The 12482-nt window shown below is 35.1% G+C and overlaps 1 protein-coding gene and 1 non-coding gene across 4 annotated transcripts in view; both read left to right on the forward strand.

Moving 5' to 3' along the window:
* The window catches only part of LRFN5 (leucine rich repeat and fibronectin type III domain containing 5), a 291016-nt gene that overhangs the window by 105959 nt on the left and 172575 nt on the right, over nucleotides 1-12482 (forward strand). The gene's annotated exons all lie outside the window — the stretch shown is intronic.
* LOC118997037 (U6 spliceosomal RNA) lies at nucleotides 2875-2981 on the forward strand. The gene has a single exon (XR_005068592.1). It is a non-coding gene; the product is annotated as a U6 spliceosomal RNA (small nuclear RNA).

Consider the following 12482-nt stretch of genomic DNA (forward strand, 5'->3'; position numbering starts at 1 on the left):
AATATTTTGTATTTGTGTTAGTTTTATTCCTGGATACCTTCTTCTAAAATTAATCTATAGATCAAATGTCATTCCAAACAAAATTATAACCTTTGCTATGAAACTTGACATTTATAAAACTAATATAGAACAAAGTAATTTTTACTTTGGATCAAGAAGAGCCAAAACACATGGAAAAATAAACATGTTCAGATCTTGGCCAAATTAAATAATAGTCATCATGTAACTTTAGCAATGAAGACAAGGTGGCATTCGTACTGAGACAGTCAAAGAAGAATCCAGTGAAAGAAGATAGAGATCTACAAACAAATCCACATAAATATGAGAACTATATGTGATAGAGGTATATTTGCAATCAGTGGGAGAAAGAATGGGTTATTAATAATGCTTTAGGAACACTTGATAATCCTTCTGAAACTTTGAAATTTATTGCTATAGTAATCTCAAATCAGTTGCAGTTGTAGTAAAGATTTGTGTGCAAAAAAAATCTTAAAATTGTTGAAGTAAATAATGGGGGAATCTGTGTGATATAAGGAAAATATTTAAGCAATACATGAACAATAAACAGTAAAGAGAAAATGCACAAGCCAGGTAAAATGATATTGAGGAATTTGACTCCAGGAAATAAGGATTTTATTCAATGTAAACATTTGATCAAGCTGTCTTCATTAATGGAAACTTGAAGAGATATGTAGAACATATAACTGACAAAAGATTAGTATGATGGATTTGTGAAAACTATACTATACACAAACTAAAATATCCAGAATTACCTTGTAAAATGACTTCAGGAAAGGAAATAAGAACAGTTAATAAGTCTATCAAAATGTATCAAATATCACTGGTATTCAGGGAAACACAAATTCAACACACACGATAATGCTGTTTCAAATCTACTGTGTCAGTAAACCCCAATATATCTATAAATCAAGTTTTTAGAATGTATAACATAAAACTTGTAATTCTGTGTGCTGGGAAGAGGTTAAGTTAGCACATCCTCTTTGTGAAACAATTCGTCATTACCCTGTAAATATGATATGTTCATATCTTATATAACCCGATGCCTTGGTTATAGGATATCATTTCTGAGAAGCTCTTCTGAATGTGGATGAAGAGACAGGTATTGATGACTGCATTTCTTGTATTAGCAAAAAGTTAGAAATCATCCAAATATACACTGACAGAACAATAAATACATAACTCGAAATACGTTTATACAGGGGGATATTATGGAGCAGTGAACATGAACTGTAACTAATTGCATAAACATGCAAAGTTAATGATGTAAAAATGGAAAACATAAGGCTCAAGAACATGGCGATTACTCTGTGGATGGGATATGGAATAGGGAGAAACGGAGGTTTGAGAGTCATTCTTACCATTCTTATTAGATGGTAGGACGATAGGTGCTTGTTTCTTTTTCTGTTTGGCGGACCCACATATTTGGTTTTATCTCTCCTTGATGATCTACATTAAATCCTCAACTTTACCAGGACAGCAAAAGCATGTTAGTTGGTTTACCTGCAGATCCAAAAACATGATACTTGGCACATAATTATCCTACAAAAAAATGGTTGCTGAATTAATAGTCTTTATTTTTTCTAAATGAGTCCTAGTTAGCAGTTTCAGATTAAATTTCTCTCCTTGCCACAGTGAATTGCTGATGCTTTACTATAATAGGAATTTAACTCCAGACTGCTGTTATTTTCTAATACACAGAGGTCAGGGGTCTTTTCATTTTTTTGTCAAATATGCAAAGCCTTATCATTATTTTCCAGAACACTTTACTTCATTATCCTCCTATATCCTTCAGACCTTTGAAAGCTTAGAAAATTAATGGACTTATATGAAATATTGGTGGGTAAAGATATACAGAGGCAGAAGGATTTCCAGGATCCTGGTAGTCATGAGTCACATATCCATGAAGTGAAGGAAATTGTATATTAAAGAAATGTAATAAATCGGGAAAAAATGAAAAATAAATGAGTTGGAAAACATCCCCCCAAATCTAGTGCCTCCTCAAATAAATGGCTTCTCATGACCATTGTGCAATGATTTGCTTTAAAAAAAATCAAAGAAAACTCTTCTAAGACCAGATCTTCAACATTTAATTTTTTTCTACTAGTGTCCTTCCTCTGTATTGAGCCATCAGAATATTATATTCTGATCCAATTGTGTGGAAATGTTTAATTTACTTAATCTTCTGTTTTAAATTCAGTTTATAAGGTAGGAATCAGAATTCCAGCTCGGCCTCTCTGGTCTTTATTAATTTCCTCCTGTAACAAGAGCACCTCACATTGTATTACATTTGGTCTTAATTTGCAGGTGGACACTGTTCTTCCAGAAACAAGAGAGTTTATAATTCTCTCATGTTCCTCTTTGGTTTTCTAACTTCTCTCCTTCAAATTATATTTCTTAATGGAATGTTTTGTGTGATTAAATTACTCTTCCAAGTCATATATTCTCTCTCATTCTTGGAAATTTTGTTTAATTTCAAACCAGTTTATTTCCTAAACCATACCATCTTTTGCTTTGTATTCATTGCCCTGAAAAAACAGTCTCAAGATATCAGTGATGACTTTCTAACACTTTTCTGATACTGTATCTTTGGTTTACAGATTAGTGTTTTAAGGTTCCCATGTTTATAAATAAAGGGAGATGAAAATGGCAGGGGCACTAATCAGAGGTTCTGGACCCTGTGGCTGTCCTCCCCCCTCAACACCCACTTTCGCCCGGCTCCATCTGCTCCCCTTCAGCTAAACATTTGAGCCACAGGAGTGGCTTAGAGTAGGCTTTGATGGGTCAGTGCGTGTTAGGACAGACTTGCTGGGCACACTGGGGACAGAGTATTGTTGTATTTGAGAGGGAATTATAATGCTCACTTTGGCAGCGTTTGCACTATGATTAGAATGACGCAGAGAAGATGACTGTGGCCCCTGTGCAAGGATGATGCGCAAAATCGTGAAACTGAACATTAAAAAACCGAGAGATAAAACTATTAAAGCTATATTTCTCTCTGACTAGATGTGAACTTCAAAAGATGTAGCTTTAAACTCACTGGCATCTACATGGTGAGGGGGACAAACTTTAGGGTAAAACACTGCGCACATGAGGAGAGTCAGGAGTTCGAGTCTGTGACGACACCTCTGAGCTCTGCTGAAGACCGTCTTCACCACAGTTTCCTCTTCTGCCAACCAATAAGTTTTCATATTCTTTTAAGCCACTTTAAGTCAGACTTTCCATTACTTGCAGTTGGACTCATGCTAAGGGTTACATTAGCCTCCATTAAGTGTCCCTTCTCTGTCAAATCCTGAGGTTGACATTTTACATATTTTATAACTCTAATAGGTCTTGCCTAAAAGGAGCTTCTCTCCACCTCAGCAGCATTGATTTGGTGGCCATGTGTTGTGGGAGACTCTCCTGTGCATTGCAATATGTTTAGCAACACCCCCAACCTTTTCCTGCTAGATGCCAGTAACACCTTCCAGTTGCAAAAACTAAAAATGTCTCCTGATAGTGCCAAATATATTCTGTGAGGCAAAATCATGTTTGACTGAGAAAACTGTGCTAAGGGAAAGCATATTTATATTATTTGTACATAAAGAAGCTGAGAATGAAAAAGCCTGAGTGTGAATGGATCCAAGACTGAAAAACTAGAACATGCAGGAAGCAGGACTTTGATCCAGACCCTTGTTTGTAATCCCCTCAACATTAATTCGTTAACTTCATCACTCAATGCAAAAGGAAGTCCAGTTACTATGTATATACCAATGGAAAAGTAATTTATTCAACTACAAGGTGATGGTTGTTATTATTGTTAGTATTTGGTTGTATGGTGCCAGTACATCAAAAGCTCAGTGCTCACCGGCTGCACTCAGAAAGCAACTATTCCTCTGCACAGGGGGCTGCATTATCCTTTTATTTGTGCAGATCTTTGCAAGTTCCACAGCTTCTTTGGTCAGTAGTAGATAATATAATTTTTGTTATAATTTTTTACTTATAACCACAGTCTGATTTCAGAAATTAAATGACCATTCTAATTTAATTTTCCAGTATCTTATTTTTCTTTTAATGTTCTTCTCTCCTGCAACTGTCTTCTTTCAGGCTAGGAAGTACAGGGAGGGCATGTGGGGATTGTGTTCATCTTTCTTTCCCCACTTCCTTCTCCTCTTGCCCTGCTCACTGTTGCATGGTTTCTAGTCTGAGGCTAGAGTTGGTCAAAGGAAGAGAGTTGAAGACAAGGAAGAACTTTCCTTGCTTGCCTCTGATGTTCTCTGTTATTGGTGTTCTTTGAGCTTGTTGGGTGTTCTAAGCTGATTTTTTTTTTGAGACACTTTGGAAGTTAATCAAAGATATTGGTTTCTTTCATTGTTACAGAGGCAATGCATTTCCTCGGGGATGCTGTGCATGACTCTTGTTTCAGCCCTCAGACATTACCTATATTTGGATAAACTAAATTAAACTCATCTGATCAGCCTGAAATAGGAACTTTTGACTCATCATTGTTAGAAGTATAACCCTCTCTACTTTGTATGTCTCTAACTGAAATGCCTGCTATACAGCCTCTTACCCTCAGAATCTCCCAAGGTGTAGTTCAGTTTCAGCCTCAGCTTCTCCTATAACCTTTAAGTGGCACAGGTCAATCCCTAGGAGAAGTGCCTCTGATGATTCTCACTTAACTTGAGAGTGAGGTAATCCCACTCCTTTTGTCTCATTGAGATAGCAGAGGGGAGGTGCCACAGCATTCCTATGAAGTTCTCTGAAAAGTCTCTCTGCTTGTTTCTCCACATCCCACCTCTTACCTTACCCTAGAGGAGAGTGATAGGACAAAAGTCACTAAGTAGATTAAAATCACTAATATCAAAAGTTTGGCATTCATAGCTTTTCCCTGTGGAATGGGGGGATACTCATCACTTTTGCATTGTTCTCAGCTTTCATGACCTCTCCCAAAACTGAGACAGAAAGTGCCCACTTTTAGTATCTTATCAGGCATAGATAAAACATGGACATGTTACAATGCATATAGCAAAAGATAATTGGACTTACATTAAGGGAACTGGCTAGGGTCTCACATCTATGTCTTAACTCAGTCACCTTGGGGATGTTACTTGGCCTTTTAAAGCCATGATTTTCACACGTGTCAGAAGGAAACACCATATATACTTCATTGGACTTAGTTGCCTGACAAATAGTAGGTTCACAATAATATAGTTATGGGATGCAGTTGTATAATATATACTTGTCTGTTTTATAATTTGAAGTATCACTAATCTAAGTGACATTGAATTTAACAAAATTAGTCAGCCATATCACCAAATGTCAAGTTATGTATCTGTCCTTTGATTTGTGTGATATGGAGTGAAAAGGTCAGAGAAATATCTGTTTTGCTAAAAACAGGCAAAAGTGCTAGTTAGCGTAACCACTTTAGGCCTGCATATCTGGAATTCGGATAGTTTCTGTTAGTTGTGTATCCTGCCACATCTGTATAGACAGAGTGCCCAGGTCAGCAGAAGTAGACATGACAGTTAATTTCCTCAAATCCATCTCACCTCTTCCCGAATATATAGGCAGTTGGCCAAAACTCTATATCCTAGCTATGGTCAATTTAAGCCACTCAAAGTAATCCCACCCATCTGGTAGCTACTGGTTCAGAAACCTAGCTCTAAGCACATTTTTCTACTGCTACTTTATGAGTGAACACGTGACATATGTTGGGCTCTTGAAAGTGGTGGAAGAATTTTGTTATTTTTGTTTGTTTGTTTTACAATTCAAGAGAGGCTCTTGCCACTTCCCTTGCAGCAGGCTGAACCGAGGAAGCAATGGCCACCAGAAGCCCTCCTCCACCTTCAGGAGGAAGCAGCATCCTTAGGATGAAGTTGAACACTGGATCACAGTTTTAGACGCAAAGAACCAGGATCTTCAGGGACTTTCCTAAGCTGCTTGTCCTCTGGACTTCCAGAATTAAGAACTAGTAGAATTTTTGGTCTTTAACCATCATATAAAAAGCAAAAAGAAGAGCATCTCTAGAAATGTGGGTTTTTTTTTCCCCAAGTTTTATTTTTATCCTATCTTTGGGCAAATCATTTAAAAGTGGCCTGCACATTTATTTATTGAAATATATTATCTTATTTGTTCTATTTAAGCCTTTCTATTTCAGCAAAAGTAAATTTTTAGTGAATGCTTTAATGTTTTAAGGTAATTTTTTAAATATTTGGTTTTTTAAAATATGAAAATGCCCCCAAATTATAGCATCATTTTATAGTAATAGGGTGTGATATTTTTACATCTGTGATACATGTGTATATTTTAAGAAATTACTGTTGAAATTTCTATTATTATAAGAGCTATTATCTAAGTCACCCACATACAACCTTTATTTCTAAATGCTGTTTTTATCATGGCAACGCTTAGCTCACTTAGTGATCTTATAACCTTAGTTTACCTCTAATTCAAATCCACTGTATTCTCTTATATTCTCTCTAAGCACATCTTATAATTTCTGGAAAAGTTAAATATTGTTTATATTATTTTACCCTTTTCATCCTTAAGATTTTAGTATAGATTACTATGTAATCTATAATGTATATATATAAAGAGAATATATAAAATATATTTTAAAATACATATATTTTCTATTTAAATAGAAAGCAAAAGACAGCTATAAAAGCTGTAAAGCTATAAAGCTATCAAAGAAAACAAAAATAAATAAACAAAAACTTTTGCTGAAACTTTGTAGTAAAATTCAACATAAAAAGTGGTAGATTCTGCTTGAGGACATTATGCAAAGCAAAATAAGCCAGTCACAGAAGAAGACTACATACTGTGTGGTTTCGCTTATATAATTTGTCTAGAACAGTCATATTTGTGGAAGCAAAGCATAGAAGGGTGGGTATCAAGGTTAGGGGGTAGGTGCAAACTGGGTATAAAATTCCATTAGGCAGGATGAATAAACTTCAGAGATCTGCTGTACAACATTGTGCCTACAGATAACACTGTATTCTACACCTAAAAATACAGTAAGAGGGCGAATCCCATGTTAAGTGTCCTTACAACAATACAATAAAAAAGAGAAAAATCTAATGATGATTTCTTTTTTTAAAATTTTTTGTTTATTTATCTTTAGAGGGGAAGGGAAGGACAGGAGAGAAATATCAATGTATGGTTGCCTCTCGTGTGTCCCCTACAGGGAACTGACCTGCAACCCAGGCATGTGCCCTGACTGGGAATCGAACTGTGATCATCTAGTTTGCAGGCCCGCGCTCAATCCACTAAGCTATACCAGCCAGGGTTGATTTCTGTTAAAAAAATCAATATTTCTTTTATTATCTTATTAAAATGATTTTAAAACTTTGAAAGAAATGCCTAATTTGTCCCATTTAGCAATACTAAAATAAATTTTTAAGTTGGTAACATGTTTTTTGAGACTACCATGTTACAAACTAAAAACCTTTTAAATGAATTAAGACATGTCTATTTCAATTAGCTAGCACCTTTAGCTGAAATGCATTCTAATATGCTACACTGAAGGTGAAATAATTTACATTGGACTTTAACTATAATGGTTGTAAGCATACATAAATTTATATGTACTAATTAAAAGTGTAAGGACATATGAAATTATAGAATGTTTAAAGTAACAAAATAGCCAATATAATCAGATTTTTATTTTGTGTATATATATATATATATATATGTTTTTTATATAAGAAATATGTATGCTCACATTTTATAGAATATTATAAAGTTCTTGCTGAATATATAAATATATATATATATATATATCCCAGGTAAACATGATCAAGACATTAAAAAATATAAACAAGTAGTATATTGTCATTAATATAGAGTATAATGTAATAAATTAAACTTAGGAATTTATTGTGAGTGATGGTTATTAATTTTCATCTTTACACATGATCTTGTTTACCTACATTTTATTATGTTCTTAATTTGTCCTCTGCCCACAGCCACAATAAAAGCCTTATTCACTTTTCCTACTCTTCTTATTTACATCTCAGTAATCAGTTACCTGCTTGTAAATAATCTGGCACCATATTCCCCTCTTTTTTCTACTTTTTGTCAGATTATTCTTTTTTTTATAATCCTGAATGGTTACTTTTATGGATGTCATTGATGTGGAAAAACACTGTGATATTTTTTTCCTTGTGGCTTTGTTCTTTTCCTTTCTTATTTCTTTGTAGTTGGTAGTTAAGTAATGAAGTTAGCAGTCATTACAATATGTTAATGAGCACTTATATATCAAGTATGGCGCCTTACATTCATTCTCTCATTTCACTTCTATGACCAGTTAAAAAAGTTGCCTAAAATTAGTCTTCACATTTTAGGGGTAAAAAACTGGAAGTCTGAGGATAGGAAAATTCCCCAGGTGGCATTTTTTAATTAATAGGTAGAGTGAGCATAAGAAGCCAGGGCTCTCTGACTTTGGAACCCAGTGTACTAACTCTGACTCAGATGTTCTTAGCTTCCCATTTGCCTGCATGGCTTCACTTGCTGTGTTTGGAGAGTTTTGACATTTGATTGCCTCATGATTTACAAGTTTATCCCTACATATCATATAACAGGTCAAGTCTAGCACGATGTCTTCCTGTTTCTTCTGACAGTTCCCATCTCAAAAAAAAAAATCATCCTTAATTTATTTGTCAGATGTTGGTAAATATTTGCCAGGATTACTATAAAATGTCAAATCTGTATAATTCTGTCAAAGAGTTTCTTGTTAAATAAATAATTCTCAGTCTTCATGGAACTCTATTATTATAAGTTTACAAATCTGTGAGGATCTTCCAGGAAGCGTAGATGTATTTCCTAGGGTATCTGGCCTCTGTCTGCTGTAGAAACACTCTTTCTTCCCTGGAATAACCACTGTTGACTCTTAATTCTCTGCTTTTATATATATTTTCTGCTTTCTCTTATTATAGGCTAAAAAACAGTCTGGAAAGTGTTATTTTTTAAAGTGTTAACCTCTTATGTCCTTCATAGAAATTGTGATGTAATTAGTTGAATTGTTTCATAAGTTATTTATTTGGTAGTAGTTTTTATCTAGTTATTTAAAAAATGCTTACTCTTAAAAGCTCAAGATGTAGATAAGGTGGATGATCATATTATGTTAGATAAAATGAGAACACAGTATTTGAATAGGTTGGCTTGCTATTGTCTTTGGGAATGTGCCGTCCATATCAGAACTCAAAAGTAGGATACACAGTTTTTGCTACCCTTACTCACTGTAGTTCTTGAAAAGGGTCATCATTTTTTCCTTCCTGATTACCGTCCGTCACATCTCTTCTTTCATAAGTGAAATATGTACGTTTATATAAGAAATATAAGAAATACAGTATATATAAGAAATACGCTATGTGAAATACAACTTTTGTGAATGTGAGTTAGGGCACATAACACATGGGCATCTTTTCAGAAACATTCTAGAAATAACAACTAGGATACTTATAATTCATGAATTTCCACAGGGGCATTATGATGCTGCAGTTACGGCCTGGTGTACTCCTGAAATTGTATAACAGTAGCCTACTTTACTTAGTCATACTTTTTCCATAATATGAATAAAGGTTTGTTCATTTCTTTCTACTCTTGATTTCTAATGGCCATCATGGGAATCAGTTACTTACCTTTCCAAGGCTCCTTATATTTGACTCACCACCTTTTCCTCTGTCAAATTATTGTATTAACCTTCCTCCTTTACATGAGGTTCAAAAGTATGAAGCACATGATGCATTATAGCTAAACTGTTAAACTGTATAAATATACATATATTGTGGTACTGGTGATATTTTCATAGACTGTTGATGGATTTTCAGTAAAAGACTAAGTTGACATATTCAACAGAGCAATATCTATATGTGTGTATATACATATAGAGAGAGCTCTGTATATCTTTGTGTGTGTAGTGTGTGTATGTATAAACGCACACATTTCATATAAAATTATTTATTTGGCTTTTAGGCTCTTGTTTGTTTTGTTTTTCTATATCTTAACATGAGCTTGAGTGTTGTTCCAGGACAGGGACATAGTATTTTGATGTCCTCTGAAGCCTGTGCAATGTGTGGTTACTAATAGCTTACACACAGGCCAGGCAATTCCGGTTGGAATGGGACTTCCGTGGGCCTTTCACGGGGACCATATATCATTTCTTTGAGGCTGACTTTACACATGCCCGGAGGACTTCACATAGTCCTAATGTTGGAAGTTAATTTAAAAGTCATTCTTAAGTTAAAATGATAAAGTGCTTATTGGTAGCAGCTTATATTAAATAACACTTAATATTGAGGTGTTAAATATTGAAATAGTTAATATTTCCTTGAGGTGTTTTATAAATTACAAATCAGTAATTGCAAAAAAGCAGCTGAAGTCAGGCAGCCTGATATAATAAAAGGAAATAAAATTAAATTTAAAATAGCACCACCAAGAACAATTTTTTATATTTTATTATGATATTACAGTTGTCTCATTTTTTTTCTTCCCTTTATTCCCCTCTGCCCTTTACTCCACCCCCCACCGGCATTCCCCCACCTTAGTTCATGTCCATGGGTCAAACTTATACACTTGAAAAAATATTCAGACTTCAGGTCAGAAAAGTACGAATCTTATTGCTGGCAATGCATTGGGCTGCATATGTGGCTTTGAGCCAACGTGTGTTTTTTCTCTGTATGCCTGAAATATTCCACCTGCGCAAGCTGTGTGAGTGCTGGAAAGTGGGAGTGGTGGGGTACAGTGCTCCAAATACCCCGGAGTACAGTTGCTCTGTCTCACTGTGGGAAGGCCAGCTGCAGATAGATGGGACTGAGTTTGATTCCAAGGTAGCGTAGAAATATTTAACCATTTGGTGCTATTGGGAATGAATACTGAAAAGGGAAAGATGGCTGGCTGAAAGAGGAAGGTCAAAGAAAAAAATCACCCTGTTTACATCTTTGCTTAAGAGTTGATGATTCAGTGTGGTCTCTGACCAACCAAAACTAGCTCCATTGTTTAAGATCTCTGTGTTAAGAAACATTCAGACCTTTTTGCTATGTGCTTTGGAAGGTGCTGCATAGCATTTAGGGTTTATTAAGAATATTATAGGTCTATCTGCAGAAATTCTAAATTCATTTCCGCCTTTTGGCAGTTCTGCCCATGATCTGATCCCACCCCCACCAACAGCAACAGCAACAACAACAAAAAACACTTTTGTTTCTTCTTAAATTCTTCTTTAGAAATTTCTTCTAGCTTTAATCACACAAATTTACATTAGAACATTCCCACAGAATATGTATGTATGCATGTATATATGTATGTATGTTTCAGGCAAAGTGTCTGCTTTGTTTTCATGACACTGCAGGAATATCAGCCCTTTCTTACTTTCAGGTCAATTCTCACTTAATGGGAAGATTCTGGTGGTGAGGTCGGCAATACCCCTCCTCTGTGTGTGGTTTTTATAAAATCTAAAAGGCTGTACCTCACTTGGGCAGTCTGCCATCACTCACATTTATCTGGTAAACTTGCAGGGTCAGCAATCACTAACTGGACATGCAGACAAAATTAGTCGGTGTTGCACGGCTTCCTTTTGAAGAAAACATAAATAAAATGGCTGTAACTACCTCTTTGGGAGTTCAGGCTAACAACTTAAAAAATCTATAATGCAGAGGAAAATAAAAGACAATAGAGTCATTCAGCAAAAACATCTAATGGTGTCTGAGCCCCATAGAGATAGTCTTAATGAACTCAAAGACTCTCAAAGAAGGAAAAACACACCCCTGTGTATCACTTTCAAAACATGACACAAGAAGTTCAGCTCTAAAAATAAAACAAATTGAAACCCATGTTCTCTCTATCTTTTTTTAGTAAGGCAAGAGTGAAAGATACTGCATGATCCTTAAAATTCTCTAAGTCCTTTTGAAATTAACTCTCAGATTTCCTTTAACACTAAGAATTCTACTCTTTTTCAGACTTCTAACATTCTTTCTTAATTCTTCATCATAACACAATCTATTGAGTCTATTGCATAAGATTGGAAATGTTTCCAGATTTTATAGCTGTCTTTTATCTTGAAGCCAAAACATTTTATGAGTCTCTTGGTTCTACTGTTCTTAACTCAGCTGAACGTCTGAGCATTTTAGATGAGAGACATTTTTATCACTTTGACAAAAATGGCAACTTTAATTTTAATGACTCCATGAAAAATTGATCAAGTATGCTGTGTTTGAGAGGTCTCTTGAAAAATGAATTTATGTGTACACTTTCTGTCCTGGGAACACGCTGGTATCTTTCCTTTCCTCCTGAGTTACCTTTGCCTCTCTCTCTCCTAAGTTCCAAGGGCCCAACTTTTGCTTCGGTAACCTGTTTCCTGGACCCACACAAACCATCTGGCTCCTTTCTACTACCTCTGTAACTTTCTTAATAAACTTTGTCTTATAATTTGAAAAAAAAAGACCTAAAAACCAACAATTCTAAGGATCCACTCATTTGGGGCTTAA

The sequence above is a fragment of the Sturnira hondurensis genome, unplaced genomic scaffold (assembly GCF_014824575.4).
Source record: "Sturnira hondurensis isolate 20B ecotype Veracruz unplaced genomic scaffold, ASM1482457v3 Scaffold0012346, whole genome shotgun sequence".
NCBI classification, from domain to species: Eukaryota; Metazoa; Chordata; class Mammalia; order Chiroptera; family Phyllostomidae; genus Sturnira; species Sturnira hondurensis.